Source organism: Grampus griseus (assembly GCF_964374135.1).
Source record: "Grampus griseus genome assembly, chromosome: 1".
Classification (NCBI taxonomy): domain Eukaryota; kingdom Metazoa; phylum Chordata; class Mammalia; order Artiodactyla; family Delphinidae; genus Grampus; species Grampus griseus.
Genome location: NC_139017.1, coordinates 65,247,878 through 65,269,739, shown reverse-complemented (window position 1 = coordinate 65,269,739; position 21,862 = coordinate 65,247,878).

Here is a 21,862-nt window from a genome sequence, read left to right as displayed (position 1 = left end):
TGTGCTGCAGACACCATGGGACTGGATTGGGAGGGCATGGTCCTCGGATGGCAAACACATTGCTTTATGCTGCTATCACCATCATTTTCTACATCCGCCACTGTGTGCAAGGTAGTCCCCTTTCCCGTTGATTAGAGGGTCCCCCGCCTCTTTATTCAGTCCCCCAGTGATTGCTCCCACTGTACCTAGAAGAAGCCCTCTCTCCGAGTCACACAGATTGTTGAGCCTTTTTCCATCACTGCTACCAACATCAAAGTTCTTTCTCACCTTAGACATCTACATGGGCTGGCGATTCCTGTGTCTCTTTGAGTAGGAGTGAATTCCTTGCTGGGAGGAAGAACTTGATTTCACAAAGTGGTCTTGGTGGTATCCTGTGCAGCTCACCTCTCAGGTCAGCTTGTCCCCTACTCCCCACTCACACCCACACCTTATGCGGTAAAGAACCTCAGGGACTTCATTACCTGAATTTTACAACTCAAGCTCTTTTCATAAAGTGTCATCTGAAAAATAGCTTGTTTAACATTTGTGGATCTTACTATTTCTATAATTTTAATTTGCTTTTATCTTGCCATCTGTAGGTTCACTCCATCCAAATTCATGGCAATCTGACCATTATGCATTTCCCTAAATGAGGGACCCTTTCTTGAGTCCTCCAAATATTCACTCTAACCTATAGTCAAGAAAGAGATTACTTCCTCAGATTCCCGAATTCAGTTCTTTTACCTTTCTAACCTCTATAGAAATGGTTTTGAGTATATGTACCTCCCACTGTTGAAATGTTTTTTCTCCTGATGGACAGTCCCCTGACTTAGTTACTAGGTTAAATGTAACTTAGTTACCATTTCTTGAGTGTCTCCCATATTCCAGGTACTACTATTGGGTAGGGAAGGAGTGCCAAGGACTCCCCCAAACCTCATTCCTTCACGGATAAACGCTGGATGCAAAAATCAAAGGAAAGTGGTAAAGAGAAATTAATTCTTTTTTTCGTTTTTAATTTTCTGCCTTCATAGTTATGGTGAGTCAAACAGCAGGAATACATGGTCATAATGTTGTCCAAAAGAACGGAGTGTGATTCTTCCTCCCAGAAAGCTTGGTGTTTCAAAAACATTTTGTTTAAATAATTATCAGTACTTTTATCTTTGAGAGGAAATTGAGAGTCATTAGAGAGAGATAAACAACAAGATCTGAGCCATCCACTTTTTTTTTTAAATCCACTTTTTTATGTTGTTGTTTTTAAGCAGAAATACTTTAAGTAGCCTATTGGATGCTCCATCCCTTAGTTTGTGACCTCTTCATCTAACAACTTAAAGGTGTAATCAAGCTGAGTTCAACATCAAGTAGCATGTGTGACGTGGCAGAGGGTCAGTTCCACTCTACCTCAGGCATCTGAGGAAGGGTTATGCCTCCTGTGTATACATAAGCCTTTTTCCTTGGTACAAACTGGCAGAAACACTCTTCTCTTCAACCAGAGGCTTCTAGGAAACCACCTTTTACTTAAACCAATGTGCTTTAAATTACATATTTTTGTATTTTTGGTTTGGATTAAGGCCTTATATCTTTAAAGTACCTCTGTGAAATGTGTGCCGGAAGGGGTAAAATTTTATGTTTGTTAAGGCAGTATCTTACCCTGGAAAGAAAAAAGGATGTGTAGTCAAAAAATGTGGACTTGAATTCTAGCTTTATCACTTACTGGCTGAGTGGTTTTTGTTTGGGGCGCTCCAACTTAAATCTCTCTTTATCTGTAAAGTGAGACTAATAGTCATGTCTGTGTCATAGGTTGTAAAGATTAAGTAAAATAATACCTGAGTAACATGGTGTAAACTCTGAGTTGAATAAATGATCATCTGTTCATTATTTATCCCATATTACATCCCACATCTCTTGTCATTAAGCATTCTGGTATGACTCACAATCTTCATTTTCGCCCCACCTCCTGCCAAGATCACCTATGATTGCATCATGCATGTGGGTGCTCAACCAACAACATGGTCTTAAGCTCCTTGACCCCAAAATTCTTCCACTTCAATAACCCAAGCACATGACTGAACTTGGACCTTGGAATGCCCTCATCTCTGGAATGGTAAATTGCAGTATTCCAAGATCTGACTATTATATCCTATCCTTATAGCCATTTTACTCCCTTATGTCAACCTATTCTTCAACCTCCTTGAGACTTTTTTGCTTACATTTTTCCTTTTTGTTCTCAATTCATCATTTTCTTTATGCTTTCCCTTCTTTTCCTACTCAATCTAAAGCTCTAGTAAGTCTCCTAAATTACTCTCACTAGTACTTCAATGGCCACAGACTCAAACCTCTATATCCTCCCTGTCAATTCATAGCCATGGGTAAACCCAGACATGTAACCTCACCACTCATACACTTGAACTGCTGAGCATTACAAAAGGCTATTACATACGTATGTGTATTGTTACCACTAGAAATGTGTGGACTCCATCTCAGTGGTACCCCCTGTACTCTGTGACAAACCTTTCACCTGTCTCTGTTCAGTCTCTCTTCCATCCCTCAGAGGAGCTGGCTAGTTCATGCTTTCTTTACACTCCACAGATCTTTACGCCACCTCTCTCGCAACTTCAACACATTTTTATAGGGAAAAAATGAGGTTATCAGAAGCTAAATCCCTTACCATCTTACCTCTGACCCTACAAACCTTCAACTTATTTAAGTGTATATTCGCCCTTGCTGTTTCTGCTTCTATATCAAAGGAAGCAGTTTCTCTTCTCCAGTTCAGTACTATTTTCTTCACATTTTCTACATCTGATTGCCTATTCCTATAAGTGAGCTTATACCTTCATTATCCTCTTCTATCATGTATTTACTATCCTTTCTGTTTCTAACTCCTTTCAAATAGGATATAAACATGATCAAGCTCCTTTAACCATAATTTTTAAAACATCTTCTCCTTAAACCTTGCATTCTTCTCTTTCTGCACCCTATATCTATCCTTCCTTTTACAACTCAAGGCAAGACCCAGTCATTTAACTGGGAGTCACTCTAGTCTCCTCCCTTTTGTTGATCTGCTCACATTTACTCACCCATTAAATTATATGGATATTCCTTATTTTATATTTCTTGTATTCATCCCCACATGCACCTCACTGCCATCATCATCTCATCATCTCTGTTTTCATTCTTACAATTGTCACCTAACTTGACTTGCATCCCTCAAATAACCACCAGAATGATGTTTCCAAAGCATAGTGTTTTTCTTCCATGGTTCCCTACATTTTATAGGCTAAAGTTCAAACCCTTTAGAAGGTGATAAAGGGCTTTCAGTGACCTATCTCCATACCTTGCCTCAAAGTTTAATGTCCACACCACTCAAATCTTTCAATCAAATACTTTATACTTGAATATTTAGCTAAAAATTACTTCTCTCTGTGAATTCTTACTCTACTCTTGATGCCCCACAGGCTCTCTCAGCTCCTTCTGGTAGAATGAGTCGTTTTCTCTTTTGTACAACTAATTTTCTTTGTCTAGACTTATATCTCTGTGTCTTAGATACTTTATTATATTTAGCATTTACTCATCTAATAGATTGCAAGGCAAGAGAAAGCAGGGACATATCTCATTTGTTGTTGTATTTCCAATACCTACTACAGTGCCTGGAAAATACCTAGTTCTCAAGTTTTTGGGGGTTTTTTTGCAGTACGCGGGCCTTTCACTGTTGTGGCCTCTCCTGTTGCAGAGCACAGGCTCCGGACCCGCAGACTCCGCGGCCATGGCTCACGGGCCCAGCCGCTCCACGGCACGTGGGATCTTCCCGGACCGGGTCACGAACCCGTGTCCCCTGCATCCGCAGGTGGACTCTCAACCACTGCGCCACCAGGGAAGTCCTCAAGTATTTTTAAAGAAATAAGTGGAGGAGTTGGAACCCTAAGTGGGCTTTGGAAGATGAGTGGAATAAAATGATATAGTAAAAAACAAAGTTGAAAGATGCTCCAGAGAGAGAAAGAGACAATAGTTGTGAAAATTATGCACTTTATGATTCTAGGAAGTGCTATTCACATGGTGTTGTGGAATAAATGTTTGTGTTCCGAAAACATTCATATGTTGAAGCCCTAATTCCTGATGTGATAGTATGTGGAGGTGGAGCCTTTGGAAGGTAATTAGGTTAGATGAGGTCAGGAGGTAAAACCCTCATGATGAGATTAGTGCCCTTGTAAGAAGAGCCACTAGAAAGCTTTCTCTTCCTCTCTCTTTCTCTGAGGATACAGAGAGAAGGTGGCCACCTATAGGCCAGGAAGAGAGCTCTCACTGAAAACTGAATTGGCCAGCACCTTGATCTTGGACTTCCCAGCTTCCAGAATTGTGAAAAAATAAAAATCTGTTGTTTAAGCCACCTGTATGGTGGTATTTTGCTATTTTGTTATGTCAGCTTGAGCAGACTAAGACACATGGTGATTATTGTTGGCATGTAGAGCTTCTCTGGTCAACCAAACCAGAGGTTATTTATCTATCTTATGAGACTCTGAAGTGCCTTTCCCCTCACAGTTTCTTACACTTACATGTTGCAAGATGTACATCTGATCTAAATTGAAAGCATCTGGAAAGCCAGGATTAAGTCCGATTATGAACCATGGCCCCTAGATTTGTATAGCCCACAATCCGCACAACCACACGTGGCACTTCTATTCTAAATCTATTCCAAAGTTATAATGTATGCAGCCAGGTGAGCGTTACTGGGGAGTTATGTGAGTTGTGTAAAGGTTAGGGAGGGAGAATAAAGATTTAAGATCATAGATCATAAACAAAAACCATGAAATGAAAATTACATCTTCTGAACTTCTAAACTTTTAATTTATGTGTTATAGATAATAATCTGACAATAATACTTCTAAAATTGCCTGAGCGGTGCCTGGCCTCTGTAAGTTTCACAGATAGACATGTGACCATATTTGGCAAATGAATCAAGGAGTTGAATATTAATTTTGTCCAACTAAAAGATTAATTTCATTCCTAGTGATTTATATATAAATAATATACCGTATCTGATCCAACTCATCCTCTAATAAAATTTGCATGAGATTTGTCTGACACTTTCCCCCACTTCCTAAGGTTTCTGTGGTTTTACTAGATAACTCAAAATCTTTACCTGCTCAGTTCCTATTGAGGACAAAAATGTGTAAATGAGACACTAAATATTTTGGTGCTAGAGTTGTTAGGCTTATCTCCAAAAAATATAGTTATTCAAACATAAACAATACCTTCTAGTGAAATAGAGCCACAGTTTTAACTGTAAGAAACTATTGACATAAGAAAAAGCTTGAAGTACGTAACCCAGAGCCAAGGGATTTTTCCTCATTATCAGAGAATACTAGAAATACATTAGAGGCCACTTCTTTCAATACCTTCATTTTACAGACAAGGAAACTGAGGTCCTGAATGTTGAAGCAGCTCAAATAAGGTCTGTATTGACTATATTTTCTCATTTTCTATATCCTTGATGCTCTTGCAAATGAGGCCTTGATACTGGAGACACTGCCCCTCCTAGGGCTGGCTAATTCTTAAGAGATAGCAAATGACTCCCCTGTGTGTATGCTTTTGATACACAAATCAACCAATCCAGAGCCCCCAATCCCAACTATCTCCTTTATAAAACTCTCACACACCAAGTCAATATTCCCTCTGCCCTAAATTACTCCATGGTGCTGGGACTGTGACTGTAAACTTCTTCCTTCATGACAATCATTTCCGTGTCTGCTGTCTTATCCATACCTGATTAAAACAAATCCTAGGTACATTTTTATTTTATTTATTTATTTACTTATTTTTATTTTTGACTGCACTGGGTCTTTGTTGCTGTGCGTGGGCTTTCTCTAGCTGCGGCAAGCGGGGGCTACTCTTCGTTGCGGTGCATGGGCATCTCATTGCAGTAGCTTCTCTTGTTGTGGAGCATGGGCTCTAGGCATGCAGGCTTCAGTAGTTGTGACACGTGGGGTCAGTAGTTGTGACGCATGGGCTTAGTTGCTCCACGGCATGTGGGATCTTCCCGGACCAGGGCTCGAACCTGTGTCCCCTGCATTGGCAGGCGGATTCTTAACCACTGTGCCACCAGGGAAGTCCACCAGGTACATATTTAGAAGAAAGTCACTTACACTAATAGTAAAAGGTCTGTGACTAGGACTGGAGTCTCCAGACTTCCAGACTCTGTGCTTTGTACTAGCCCCCTGGAGCACCTTCTGCAGTTCTAAAAGGGTTGAAGACACCAGAGATGTATCTCCGGAGGAGAGGAGCAAAAGAGGACATAAAGATACATTGCTCTTGGAAAATAAAATATTTTAAAAAGTTCTATACAAGTGTACTGCATTACTACAGTTTCTGGGAATATCTAAAGAAATCTAGGAAATATTTATGTGTGGGCATACTTGTGCTTACATGTGAAAAAGCGTTATTATGAAATTGGGCTGGTGCTGGAGTAGGGCATCAAGTTTGCTCATTTGTGTTTGTATCTATGCAAGGTTCTGTGCTAAGCATAGCGGTAAATTAGAAGATCAAGGGGTCCAATCCTTGCCTCCAGTTGCTTTCAGTCCGGATAATACCTAAACATCTTTTCAACATATCAGGGTCAGAGGGATGTGAGAGAAAAGGCACTACAGGATTACAGAGGAAGGAGAAATCCATTCTGGTTGGGATAATTCAAGAAGGTTCTATGTCCAAACAGTAACTCCACGTATTTCATATAAACATTGTTTACCGTATGACAGGGTCACACTTAAACTTACCCTAGAAATCAGTTTGGTTGTTTTGTATACATATGGGAACGAAGATATCCAAGTATCCTCCTGCATGTGTTGATATGCATGGGGTAAAAGAGTCTTGAAGTTTTTGTGCTCCATTCCTGAGACAATTAAAAGATGCTGTGTATTTCTAACCAGGCCCAGGAAGAAGATCTGACACCCGTTAGAGATAAAAGGACAAGGAAAGCGCTAAAAAGGCTGTCTTTATGAGGAACACTGGAATTTGAGGCCCATGAAGTACTGCTTTAGGCCTCAGGTAACAATGTGATGCAGAGATGGGAAAAAGAACTACCGATTGCTCTGAAGAAGCTGGCATGTTTCTAGGAACACCATGAAAACTAAAGGGAACAGAGCTTTCAAGCACATGAAGGGTTTGTGATGTTGAAAGTACAGAAAATTAGTAGTCAAGGCAGTAATGAGGGGTCCCACACAAGTGACAGACAATAAGAATGAGGTGAGGACAGAAAAAAGATGAGAAAACTTATTCCTGAGCATTCATGAGATCAAGATTCCTCGACTGGGGTTGGAGCCTTATGGTCCTGAATCATTTTGGGATTTTAAGGCAGGTAAATTTAGGTTATTAATATTAATATTACTTCATTTGTATGTACCCTAGGGCTATAGGACCTGGAGATGTGTTGGTTAAGTTAGGTTACACATTAAGCTTTTCATTTTATCATCACAGTAGCACCATACAACTATTATGTTATTATTAATTCCCTTTAATATATGGAGAAAAAAGAGAATTGAAGATTTTAAATGCCAGAATCACAGTTATTACTAACAAAATGGAAAATAGCCTCACAGTTTTCTGACTTCTGGTCTACCATTGGCTTCTGTTTCATGTTGTTTCTGAACTATCATAGCCAGCCCTCTGTATCTGTGGATTCTATACCCGTGGATTCTACATTCATGGATTTGAACCGCAGATCAAAAATACTTGAAAATTTTTTTCAGAAATTTCCAAAAAGCAAAATTTGAATTTGCCTTGTGTGGGCAACTGCTTACGCAGCATTTATGTTACATTTACAAATATTTACATGTTCATTCGTATGTTGAATTCACATTGTTTAAGGTATTATAAGTAATCTAGAGTTGATTTAAACTATATGGGAGGATCTGCATGGTTTATATGCAAATTCTATGCCTTTTTTTTTTTCTTTTTTTTTTGCGGTACGCGGGCCTCTCACTGTTGTGGCCTCTCTCGTTGCGGAGCACAGGCTCCGGACATGCAGGCTCAGCGGCATGGCTCATGGGCCCAGCCACTCTGTGGCATGTGGGATCTTCCTGGACCGGGTCATGAACCCGTGTCCCCTGCATCGGCAGGCGGACTCTCAACCACTGCGCCACCAGGGAAGACCCCTATGCCATTTTTTTTATAAGGGACTTCAGCATCCATAAATTTTGGTATCCACAGGTGGTCCTGGAAAGAATTCCCATTGGATATTGAGGGATAACTGTATTTGGAACATAAAAATTATTATTTAAGCTCCAATCTGCATGCATGTAAAACTGACTTGACTGCTTTACTTCCCTAGAATGATTTTTCTTTTCCCCTTAATGAATTCAGTGAATGAGCCATTTATTTTTGACATATTTGACTCTATCAATTCTAATTGGAAAAGGGGACATAATCTCAAATATAGCAATAAAATAGGAGATCTATATTATTAAAGTCTACAGAGTAACTATTTATCAATATATAACTACTTACTATTTTGTGAATGCATAAAGTTATCATGTATGTGCTTAGGGTTACTCTCCCTAACCACTCAGAGATCTTTGAATTCTTGACACAATTCTTTTTCCTTGCCTAAAGAATTCACAAGGACATTATAGCCTGCTATAATTTTGTGTGCCCCCAAAATTCATATCTTGAAGCCCTAATCCCCAATGTGATGGTATTTGGAGATGGAACCTTTGAGAAGTAGTTAGGTCATGGAAGAACCCTCAATAATAGGATTAGTTCTCTTATACCAAGAGGCACCAGAGCAATGATCCCTCTGCCATGTGAGGATATAGCAAGAAGGTGACCACCTACAAACCGGTAGGAGGGCTCTGAGCAGGAACTGAATCAGCCTGCATCTTGATCTTGGACTTCCCAGCCTCCAGAACAGTAGGAAATAAATGTTTTTTTTGCTTAAGCCACCTGGTGGTTATTTGTTATAGCAGCCCGAACTGGCTAAGACATAGCCTTATAGTTAATTTAGTCTGTGGGGGTTTCAGAAAGTGAATTTACCTGTTGAGAAGAGAGATTACTGGGCAAATAAACAGAACTACTGGTGCTCTGTCTTAAATTTAAAAAAAAAAATTCTACAGTTTTCATCATTAATGAAATTTGTGCCTCTGTTATTTGGATGTTTCTCCTCTGAAGACAACAGAAAAGCCAGAAGTCCTCTAGGGAATTAAGCAATTAAATTTCCCATAAACTTTTAATATTGAAAGCAGAGTTAATCAAGTCAGACAAGAAGGAAAAAATAATCTTTTGCAACCCAGTCTTTTTCTAAATATACAAAGCCAGACTTGCTCAGAGACCTTGGTCTTTGTCATTCCTCATGGGTTTTTAAAACTTTTTTTGGAATAGCTATATTGAAGTATAATTTAAATGCTATGAAACTGTAAGTATACAATTAGATGATTTTTAGTACATTTATAGAGACTTTCAACCCTCACCACTCACCAGCCTTAGCCCTTTTTTATTACGCCCAAATTTTCCCGCAAGGTCATTTGCAATCTACTTTTTCACTACAGTTCTCACTAGCCCCAAGCAACCACTCCTTTCTGTCTCTGTAAGTTTCCTTTTTTGACTATTTCATATAAATGGAACCATGGAATGTGTAGTCTTTTGTATGTGGCTTCTTTCACATATCATATTTTAAGGTTAATCTATGATGTGGCATGCATCATTATTTTTTCTTTTACAGCTGAGTAGTATTTTATTGTATAGATGTACCAGACTTTAATCATTCACCAGTTGATGGACATTTGGCTTGTTTCCAGTTTTAAGCTATTATGACTAATGCTTCTGTGAACATTTTCAAATGACTTCTTTTGTGGGCATATGCTTTTATTTCTCTTGGATAGATTCCTACCAATGGAATTGCTAGGTCATATGGTAAATTTAAGTTTTTAAAGAAACTAAGTAGCAAATGCTCTCTAAATTGACTATAGCACTTTACTTTCTCACCAGCAATGTATGATGGATCCATTTGCTCCATTTCCTAACCAATGCTTCATATTGTCTTTTTGACAATAGACATTCTTTTGGGTGTGTAGTAGCATCTTATTGTGGTTTAAATTTTTATTTTCCTGACAACCAATAATGTTGAATACATTTTCCTTCATATGTCTTCCTTGGTAAAATGCATATTCCTGTATTTTGCCCTTTTTTTTTTTTTTTTTTTTTTTTTTTTTTTGTGGTACGTGGGCCTCTCACTGTTGTGGCCTCTCTTGTTGCGGAGCACAGGCTCCGGACGCGCAGGCTCAGCGGCCATGGCTCACGGGCCCAGCCGCTCCGCGGCGTGTGGGATCTTCCCAGACCAGGGTATGAACCCGTGTCCCCTGCATCGGCAGGCGGACTTCCAACCACTGCGCCACCAGGGAAGCCCTTGCCCATTTTTAATTGGATTATTTCTTCTTACTATTGAATTATAAGAGTGTATATCGTGGAAAAATGTCCTTTACCAGATATATAATTTGCAAATTTTTCTCCCAGTCTGAGGCTTTCCTTTTTGTTTTCTTGATAGTGTCTTTTTTGAAACACAGAAGTTTTGATTTAATGAAATCAAATTTATCAATTTTTTCTTTTAAAACTTGTGCCTTTATTCTATTATGTAAGACATTTTTGGCTAACCCAAGGTGACAAATATGTTCTCCTGTATTTTCCATTAGAATTTTATAGTTTCAGCTTTTATATTTAGGCCTATGATCTATTGTGAGTTAATTTTTACATGGGGTGTGAGGTAGGGTATAATAATAATTAAACCATGAAGTATAATTTTAGGTGTAGGTACTTTGGAGATGCCCTTAAACAGGTTGAGGAATTTTCCATCTATTCTTACTTGTTGAGAGGTTTTATCATCAGTAGGTATTGGATATTGTCAAATGCTTTTTCTGTATTTATTGAAGTGGTCTTGCATTTTGGGTCCTTTATTCTATTAATGTGTTATAATACATTAATTGATTTTTTTCTAATGTTAAACAAACCTTTGATTTCTGGGATAAATTCCATTTGGTCATGGTGTATAGTGCATTTTATATGTTGCAAATTTGGTTTGCTAACATTTAATTAGGAAATTTTGTGTCTTTGTTCATGAGATATTTGGTCTGTAGTTTTCTTTTCTCATGATATCTTTGTCTGGCTTCAGTACTGCAGTAATATTGTCTCACAGGCAGGCTGGAAAATGTTCCCTCTTACCCTGTTTTCTGAAATAATTTATTATAGATTGATATCATTTCCTATTTAAACATTTGATAGAGCTCAACGGAATTCACCAGATAGAAGTCATCTGGTTCTGAGTTTTACTTTGTGGGAAAAATTTTACTAATTCAACTTCTTTACATGGTAGAGATCTATTAAGATTTTCTAATTTATGCTTTTCTAGAAATTGTCCATGTCACCTAAGTTGTTTAATTTGTTGGCATGAAGTTGTTCATAATAGTCCATTATAATGCTTTAAATTTATTTAGGGTCAGAAGTAATATCTCCTCTTTCACTTGATTTTGGTAAATGGTGCTCTTATTTTTTTGGTACAATCTAGCTAAGAATTTGTCTTTTTTTGTTTGTTTGTTTTTTCAAAAAAACTTTTGATTTCATTAATTTTCTTTACTTTTTTTTTTTCTTCTATTTATTGATTTTTGCTCTGACTCTCATTATTTCCTTTGGGTTAGATTCCACCTTTTTAATTTTTTAAAGGGGGAAGCTTAGTTTTTTAATGTGATACTTTGCTTCTTTTTTGATATAGTTGTCAAAAGCTATACATTCTCTTTAAGCATTGTTTGAGCTGCATCCTAAAGATTTCGATGTTTTAGGTTTTTGTTTTCACTCATTGAAAACAAAAACTGTTTTTTTTTTTTTTTTTTTGGTGGTACGCGGGCCTCTCACTGCTGTGGCCTCTCCCGTTGCAGAGCACAGGCTCCAGACGTGCAGGCCCAGCGGCCATGGCTCACGGGCCCAGCCGCTCTGCAGGATGTGGGATCCTCCCGGACCGGGGCATGAACCCGTGTCCCCTGCATTGGCAGGCGGACTTTCAACGACTGTGCCACCAGGGAAGCCTGAAAATAAAACTTTTTATCAGTATGAAATATCATAGTAACATTTTGACTACAGGATTTTCACTTGGTTCTTTTCTATAATTTCTATCACTTTGTTGAAATTCTCTATTCATTGAATCATTTCTATCATACTTTCTTTTAATTCTTGAAGCATGGTTTCCTTTAGTTCTTTGAACATATATATAATAGTTGCTCTGACGACTTTGTCTGCTAAATCCAACATATGGGGACACTCAGAGACAGTTTATATTGACTGCTATTTTTCCCTAAGTGTGGCCACACTTTCCTGTTTCTTTGTAGCTCTTTCAATTTTGTTGTTGTTGAATATTAGTCTTTTTAAATAATATATTGTAGGTAGTATCTCTGAATTCTGATTTTCCCCTCTGATGTTTGTCATTGTTTTGCTTGCTCAGTAACTTGCCTGGAAAGTTTTGTGGAGCCTGATTCTCTGAAATGCTGGTCACTGATGTCTTTGGTTTTATCTTTTTCTTTTTCTTTTTTGTGGTACGCGGGCCTTTCACTGTTGTGGCCTCTCCCGTTGCGGAGCACAGGCTCCAGACGTGCAGGCTTAGCGGCCATGGCTCACGGGCCCAGCCACTCCGCGGCATGTGGGATCTTCCCAGACCAGGGCACGAACCCGTGTCCCCTGCATCGGCAGGCGGACTCTCAACCACTGCACCACCAGGGAAGCCCTATCTTTTTCTTTTTATATTTGAGTTTGGATTCCTAGTGGTCACACCTGTATCTGCATAGTTCAGTGTTTAGCCAAAGATTTAGTCAGATATTGTGCTCAAACACCTCACTCCAAAAAAGCATTCAGTCTCTGCTGATGGATTGTGTGTTTGCTGGTGTCAATCTTCATTTTTTCCTCTGAGATAAATAGAAAATTAATATCGTTCACAGTGAAATTGTTTATGTCACAGGTTCCCTGAGGAGAGGTTTACAGGTTTTGGTCCACAGCTGCAAGGTGGTTGCTTTTTCCCTTCTCACCTTTACTCCACTTCACCTCTAGGCAGTTTCTCTGTGTAGAAGGCTAGGTCAAAGGATATATAAGAATGGCTCCTCTTTCAGCTTTATTCTCCTTGTAGTCTTTATCTGGAACCTGGTCTTTATAGAGACGTTCCCCAACCTCCCCCTGTCTCCCCAACCCCACTGCCAGTTATACTACTTTCATACTACCCACACTACTGGGTCTCATCGGTTCAATTAAAGAATCACTGATGAGCTGTCAGGACCATGCCCTGTACTGCTTAAATTCATTTATACCCTGGCAGATGTCTAAAATAATGGTTATACACTGGTCCATGCCATTGGATTACATGTTATAGCTGGTGGCTACAAGCGTGAAGTTTCTGAGAAGTTATTAGGGGGCCAAAGATCCACCCACCAAATTCCTTCCACATGCCTTCTGAATAGACAAGACATCAAGTACCTCTTTAATAGGATTCCTCCAATATAGCCTCCAATGCATAAACCTCATTACTTTCTACCATAGCTTTCTCATTAATTTGTCCAAATGCTATAAAATTGAGTGGACTGCCTTCACATTTTAAGTCTTCCTCATGTCCTTCTTTCAGTTTATTAAAGACGGAGTTTTATTCTAAATTTTTGATTGTTTGTTATATTCATTGCATTTTCTGAAGGCAGACCTTCAGGGTGTCATTGTAACTTGAAGTCCCCAAATCTATTAACAATCCTTTCTGAACATCCTGATAACTGAGCATCTTGTAAGCCATAAAGACAGAAACTAGATTAAAATTTTCCTTTATAAATTAGATAAATTTAAAAGCAGAGTTTCTATAAGCCCTTTCCTCCTGATGCTAATGCATTTTATTTTCTTTTCAACTAATAGGCACAGTAGAAACTGTAAATTTAGGTCCAAGAAAGAACTCACTGAACCTATTAGCTCTGAAGTTGTATGCAACAGTTCTATATTTAGGCAAAAATGCATAGCAATAATAATCATCTGTAAATGGATTTTGAGTCCTTGGGAGAGAATAGAAATGAGAGAGAGAGTTTAAAGTTTTATAACGATATTGTATAGTGGGAAGAGCTCTGGACTGGGAGTTACTTCAATCATTTGTTGTTCCACTGTGTAATCTGATTTCCAACACCATGGTTTTGGCAAAGATCTCCAAACATGACCCAATAGCCAAATCCAGTGATGCTTTTCAAGCCTTATCTTTCTAGCCTTCGCTGCAACATTTGATATTGTTAACCACTTAGTTCATGAGATTCAATTCTCTCCTTTAGCATCTATAATCTATTCTATTGATTCTCCCTTTTTCTTCTCTGGTCATTTCTTGATAGTTGTGTTTATGCTTTACAGATTTTTTAAACAGGGTCCAATAGTCTTCATTATTTATGCAGTCTCTAGTTATCTCACCCACTCTCACACTCTCATCATTTTAACTAAGATCTATAGGTTGATGATTCTTGCATATATCCCCCTATTCTGATTATCCTGAACTGGAGACTGACATATTCTTTTGGACATATCAACTTGGATGCCCCACAAGCACCTCACACTCTATGTTCAAAACTGAATTCATTTTTTCTTCCAAACACAAACTTTTCCTGTTCCAATACTTAGACACCATCATCTATGCAGTCACTCAAATTGGAAACCTGAAAGCAATCATAGACTCCTTACCCTTGACAATTTTACCTCCTCATATTTCTTGAACTGCCTCTCTTTGGCATTCCTATGTTGGCATATTCCAGTTTTATTACTGTTCTAGATCATGGCCTCATCACTACTTGCCTTGGTTGCTCTAATCACTTCCTAATTGGTCGCTTTTCTTCCATACTGCAACCAGATCAAATAAATTCACATTCAAAATATTCTCAGGCTTAAAACCCTTTGAATGCCCCATATTACTGTTCTAAAGAATAAAGTTCAAATTCTGCCAATGTTGCCCTCCGAGACCTTGTGCAACAATCTTAGCAAAGCTCTTGCCACCTTCTTCTTCCACACTCTTCTGCTCATTATTTCCTGTATACAAAATACCCCTATGCCTTTGCTCCTGCAGTTACTTTTCCCCAGAATGCCCTTCTTGTCATTCTTGGCTTGGCTAACTCGTGTCATCTTCTCTAGAAACTTCATGTCAGGCACTCTGTACACCTCTATCATAGCACTTATGATACCATACTCAATTTTTAAATCTAGGGAATGCATGGAATGCATGGATCTCCTGTCAGATAGTGGGTAATCAGATCAAAGAAAGGATTTGTCTTATTTTAAAAAATCTTTGTAAGTGGTTAATATAATTATGTTCCATTAAACTTAATTGTGGGCTTCCCTGGTGGTGCAGTGGTTGAGAGTCCGCCTGCCGATGCAGGGGACACGGGTTCGTGCCCCGGTCTGGGAAGATCCCACATGCCGCGGAGCGGCTAGGCCCGTGAGCCATGGCCGCTGAGCCTGCGCGTCTGGAGCCTGTGCTCCGCAACGGGAGAGGCCACAGCAGTGACAGGCCCGTGTACCGCAAAAAAACAAAAAACAAAACAAAAAAAAACCTTAATTGTGATATTAACTCTGACCTTGTAAAAGTCCATCTTTCTGAACTTTATTTTTTATACTTTGAAATGCTATGGTGGGTTTAACTGATCTTTTAGATCCCTTCCTGATCTAAAATTCTGATTATATGATTCTATTACCTTCTGGTTCAGTGCAACAGTATCCCATTTCACATCTAATCTTACAAACAACATATGACCAGTGTCTCCTTGTCTCCTGTAAAACTCTTGCCAGGATTACTGCATAAAGTTTCTTCATTGTTTACTAAGTCATCCCAATTTTATTTATAGAGATGTCTTTTTAATAATCTAATTATGCCTTTATTTGTTGCCAGGAGAGGTTTATATATTCTCTTGTAATAAATATCATATTAGTATTATATTCTCTCTCATGGCAATACATCATATTCAGGTATCATGTCCAGAAGACACCTGCAGCTCACACAGAAAATAATAATAAATCTTTCAAAAATTTCAGACTTTAGGGTTTCCATAGTTGGAAGAGAAAAAGATAGGCTTTCAAATATCAAAAAAGGTGCTTCTCTTGATTCCTCTTTCATATCTTCACTAAAGAAAGGGTACATTTGGTATTCTGAGATCAGCCCAATTTGAAATCGTCTACTCACAATTAAATACAGTCTTAAAAATGGCTGTTATAATAAGAAATATCACTTGAATAGAATTCTTTGGGTTTAAGACTAGGGAGAAAAAGGACAAAATTATGCTTGTAAGTGGCAGCAGGATTTTAATAATTTAAAATAATGGAAGAGTTCAAACTATTTGTTGTTCTCCCATCTCATGGATTTTATTGACTTAACCAACTGAATAGAAAGATTTCTTTTGATACCAGATAAATCCTTAGTGCTGCAGATAGCTTCAAGGCATCCATTCTGAGACAGAGAAACCAGACCATTAAAAAAACATAGGGTCCTCTGTTGAATCAAAGGACCGTCTACTACCTCAATCTCTAGTGTAGCTTTGTTATTTTCTTTAATGTATTGTGAATTCCAAGGATAAAAGACACAGATGTGCCAACACAATTACTTTCCAAACCCAAATGGAAATGATTTTGATGTTATATAACATTTAGGATTGAACTCATTTCTATCTTCTCCTTTCTCCTTATTCTGAAAAATCTGGAATTGTGAACAGATCCAATGTAGAATAACCATTTTACTTGTGGGACTGATAAACAGAGTCTTTGTGATGCGAACTAAATGGTGTCAAAGAAAGAGAAAATAGAACGTGTTCAGTTTCTATCAGCCAGGTTACTCTGATAAAACAACATTTGAAACATATTGATATCATCTATTTTTACCATTTAATCCTAGATTGACAGTAAAATCACTGGCATTAGGGATCTGCAGAATACATTCCAAAGGAAACCAGGCGCTTCTTTTTAGTTTCATTTCTGCATGTATAATTTAGTCTGGATAAGTTTCATTTTGGAGGGGACACAAACACTTAAAATAATGTTTTAATTATTTGTCAAAGTAATCTAAGCATATTTAGGTAATTTAGAAAATATTCAAGAGTATAAAGAAATACACAAAAGTTCCCTATGATCTTATGCTGGAGGCAACTCCAATAGATAATTGGGGTTAACCTGTACCTATAGTGTTATGTTCTGACTTTAAAAAATGTAATAGTGTGTTGTGAGTATTTGCTGTAATGGCACTTTGATAGAAAAGGAAACACAAGATTTTATGTAAAAAATATGACTGAAAACTAAAAATAGAAAACCTGTTCCATTAGTGAATTTAGTTTAAGAAATAAATTATGTAGATGCGAAAAAAAGCGGGAGCTTGAGCTATTTCCTCGAAAAGAATTATAGAATCAGCAAAGATAGTGATAGTCTCCTGTTAATGGGAAAACTAAACTCATGGCTGTGCTATGTAAGGAATTTGGAAACCAAACAAAATCGGGATTGTCACTTAGGACCATAAGCAAAATTTTTGTTAGCTTATCCAACATACATATGTAGCCCAGAAGAGGGGTCAAAATACTTGCATTCTTTCCCCATCAAAACACCACCAATTCAATAGAGACAGACTCAGCTAATGTTGGCTAACATTTATAAAATAACTACTTATCACCCACTATTCTAAGGAATTTACATGGATAATTCATTTAATTCTTAAAATAACTCTTTGAATTCAAGGCTATTATCTTCCTTATTTAATAAGGTGACAGATTTAAACTTAGGCATCTAATTCCAGAGAATCTGACATTAACCACCATACCGTACTGCTTCCCAGGTCAGGATATGCAAGTTGCTCTATCCTTCTGTTTCCTCCCACTTTTTCTCTTCCTAGTCTGCCCATCCCCACTCCAATCTCACGCACTAGAATCCATTTTGAAGGTGCACCACCAAGACGTCAAGGTTTTAAGCAAATATCCTAGCTTCATCCTTCATGGATGACATCAGATTGATACTGTGGCTCTTCAGAGGATGGTTTTTGATCGTTAAATTCTTCAGAGCATGGTATTTACAAGACAAAATTTCTTTCTCTTTATATATTGACTCTCACTTGTTATGCTAGCCAAGTCTCCACCTTTGTTTTTTTGTTTTTTAAATCACACTTCCCTTTTCACAGAAATGAGCAGGGCAGAGAAAAATGAATAAGGGAGAAAGAGAATTCCATCCTGCTACAAGTGTAAATCAGAACAAGGAGCAAAATGAAATATATTCCCCAAAGTATATTCAATCATATGATTGAAATATATTCAATCATAACTGAATTTATGATGAACAAATTATTCTGAAGACACTTGTAACAACAGAGCTAATGTTTTGTTTTATCTTATTTTATTTTTTGAGCTGGTAATTGTTGATTGCCAAATCATTTAGGAACATCAGCAAGGTTGGTTTTGCTTGGAAACTATTGATTTGTTTTTTTGAAAAAAAAAATACTGCCACTACTGTTTACTATGGATGGGTTTGTAGATTGAAGTTTTTCTTTCATTTCGTTTCTGATTGATTTGACAAATATTTGTTGAGCACTAAAAATACACAAGGCCCAATGCAAGGAATGAAGGGGAAACAGGACATAGAGATATGAAATATCGTTTATACATGTATATCATTTCATTTGGAGTGGCAGGACACATACAAACATATATGTATATAACAATTAGTTAAATTCCAAATTACTCTAATGACTGCTATTATGTAGTTTAAGTAGATCATTACTTACCTGTGGCTGCTGGCAGGAAACACAATCCATACTTCCCTTTAAAAGAATTCTCAAATTTTTGTGATAGAAGCACACAATTGAGAGGACTGCCAGTTGTGTGTTTCCCTTGTCCCTACTCTGAAATCCAAACACTATGTTTCACAAGAATTATTAAGCCAATGGCATGTTCTCCTTTTTCTTGGGGTAGGTGCTGGAGGGATGCAAAAAGGAGCTATACAGTATAAACTCTTGAAACCATACGATCTAAGTGGACAGTGCAGCTGTACAGCATTGGGAGAACAAATTATCCTCTTCCATCAGAGAAGTGAGTTCTCTTTGAGCAACACCTCAGTGTTTCAAATGCCAGTCTTCCTTCCTTTGTAGCTTTTAAATATTGAGAGGAAATGGCTGTAGAGAAGCTAAGTAGAGAATAGCAACCAACATTTCTCCCTTCTTTTTGCATGTCTTTCCAAAACTTGGAGGGCTTCTGAAATAATAATACAAGCAGAGGTTTATTATTATAATAAACAATTAAGGACCACATGTGAAAATGCCTTGAAAAGCTAGAAGCATATTATATGTACAAGGTACTGTTCTTTGTTGATGGAGAATCTAAAATAAACACTGGGATGTTTTCTCATGGAAGGAAACTATCTACAGATCACTGAGACGTGAACATTTTTGAGAAATAATGATTTGGATTCTGTTTCCTAGAGGCCAGTGTTAGAGCTTCTGAGTAAACATCATTGCTGTATGATTTTGATCTAGTAGGGTTATTCTTTCCTAACTGAAAGACAGGAAAAGAGTCTTCTACCAATGGTGTTTCCATTGTTTTAAATTACAGTTTTACTCTGTCATTGTTTTGGGAATACAGGCTTACCTCATTTTATTGTGCTTCCTTTATTGTGCTTCACAGATACTGTTGTTATTTTTTTTTACAAATGGAAGGTTTGTGGCAACCCTACACTGTCAAATGATGGTTAGCATTTTTTAGCAATACAGTATTATTTAGTAAAGGTATGTACATTGTTTTTTTAGACATAATGCTATTGCACACTTAATAGACGACAGTATAGTGTAAACATAACTTTTATATGCACTGAGAAACTAAAAAATTCGTGTGACTCGTTTTATTGCAATAGTCACTTTATCCTGGTGGTCTGGAACCCAAACTGCAATATCTTGAAGTTATGCCTATATTTGGAGAGGTGGCAGAAACTAACCTTTCTAAAATGACTCATACATGTTTTGTTTTTAAAAAAAAGAACAACACATTACACCAGAGTATCAAGTCCCACTTTCAACTTTATAGCATGTAACGCTGGTTTCAACCACCATTTATATTTACCATGTTTAACTTTCATGTTTCCCAAGGTAAGCAGTAAAATTGTCCCTTTCCTAGAGAGGCAGAAAGACAAGTAGAAAGGAGGTTTTCACTCAGCTATCTCACTACCAAAGTGAGTGACTGACTTTAGTGAGCCCCAGGGAGATTAAGACTTGGAGAATAGATGGGATGGAGGCCAATGGTCTTGCAGTCAGCCGCACCCACATAAGAGAGTGTTCTCTTGTACAGGGAGACAAATGAGAGCTAAGTTCTAAAGCAGCCTGATCTCAGTGTTCCCAGACATTGAATATGATTGGTCCTAATTCTATGCTCTGTGATTAAGCTTTCTTCAGTTTCTGCATATAACTTTAAATTCAGAATGTCAAGCACTAACCAGGTTTTCAAATCCTAACCCAAATAATTTGATGAAAATGTGATGTGATGTGCCTGACCATCTTGTTCTTCCTTCGTGTCACAGTCTTATTTTCATGTCGGCTATTTTAAGACTGAAGGTGCTCTAGCACTTAACTAAGGACAGCCGTGATAGCCCTCAACAGGATTCATGAGTCTCACGGGAGATTTAGCTTGGAGAAGGGGAAGGTCACCTTTATGTAATTGGAAATGAATTTGAGTCTCACAAACACGATCCCAGAACGTTATTAGAAACAAGGCAGAGGCACTGCCAAAAATGTCACCCAAGCAAATCACCCAGGCACTGGTCTTCTGGGACTGATAACCACCTCTGTGTGTTTAAAGTCTGTAGGAATTCTACTGTGTCACAGCTGTGCACTTACTGAGTTTATTGACCCCGAATACAAAGTGTGAGAATGAACCTAAGACACAGCTCACGTTGTGCTGTGCATAGGAATAAGCTTGAGAGCAAACTGTAGGCCTGATGGGGAGAGACAAGGGAACAGGTAGTTTTTCTTCAGCTGTAAATCTATTTTGGATACTGAGCAATGGGGACCGGAATGAGGTCGAGGAGAAAAGATATGACTAAAGGTATCTACTGAGGAGAATTCATTTTTGGAAGAAAAATACCCAAATGGGGAGGCATTATCTGTAAACACACAATTCAGCAATGGTGGCTATTTCAGACCATGACAGGGCACTTTGGGTAACCATTCCTCTAGGTGCTATTCTCAGAGAACAAATTTATCATCAGTCTTTGTGGCCCATTTTACACAAACAACTGAGAATTCTAGGGGAAAAAAACAGAAACCAGAATAATAATCTAGAATGAATCTTTACAAGGGATAAACTGTCCTATTATTCCTCAAGTCTCCCCTTACCTCTGGCTCTCATAGGCGACACACACTGTTATTCCAACAAGCACAGAGCATCCCTGAGACTCCCTGGTTCACCAGCTGAGGTATAACTTTCACATTGTTTGGTTAGGCCATAGATAAGTAAGTAGAAATGTCTGCTTTCACTTAATAATTACCCAGAGACACTCAAGCTCTTCCCAGGATACCCATTCTACCCACGCAATATTTAAGTTAGGAAGGAAACCTAGTTTTTTTTTTTTGTTTTTTTTTTTTACATCGAGGAACCAATTTAAAGCAAATATTTGGTCCCGATTTTCCAAATATTCGCTACTTGGTCCTTCCTGCTTTTTTCAGTTCAGATGGGTATGCTGTTCTTTATTTTAAAATATTTAATTTTTTATAAAGAGAAAAAATAAATATTTTGAAAGGAAGTTTTCTATCTACTGATAGCATCTTCACCTGTTACAAGAAAATAAACTCTGGAAGCTAGAGAAGAATAAGTATTTAGTAAGCAAAATAATAAAGCAGTAACTAGTATCTGGTGAG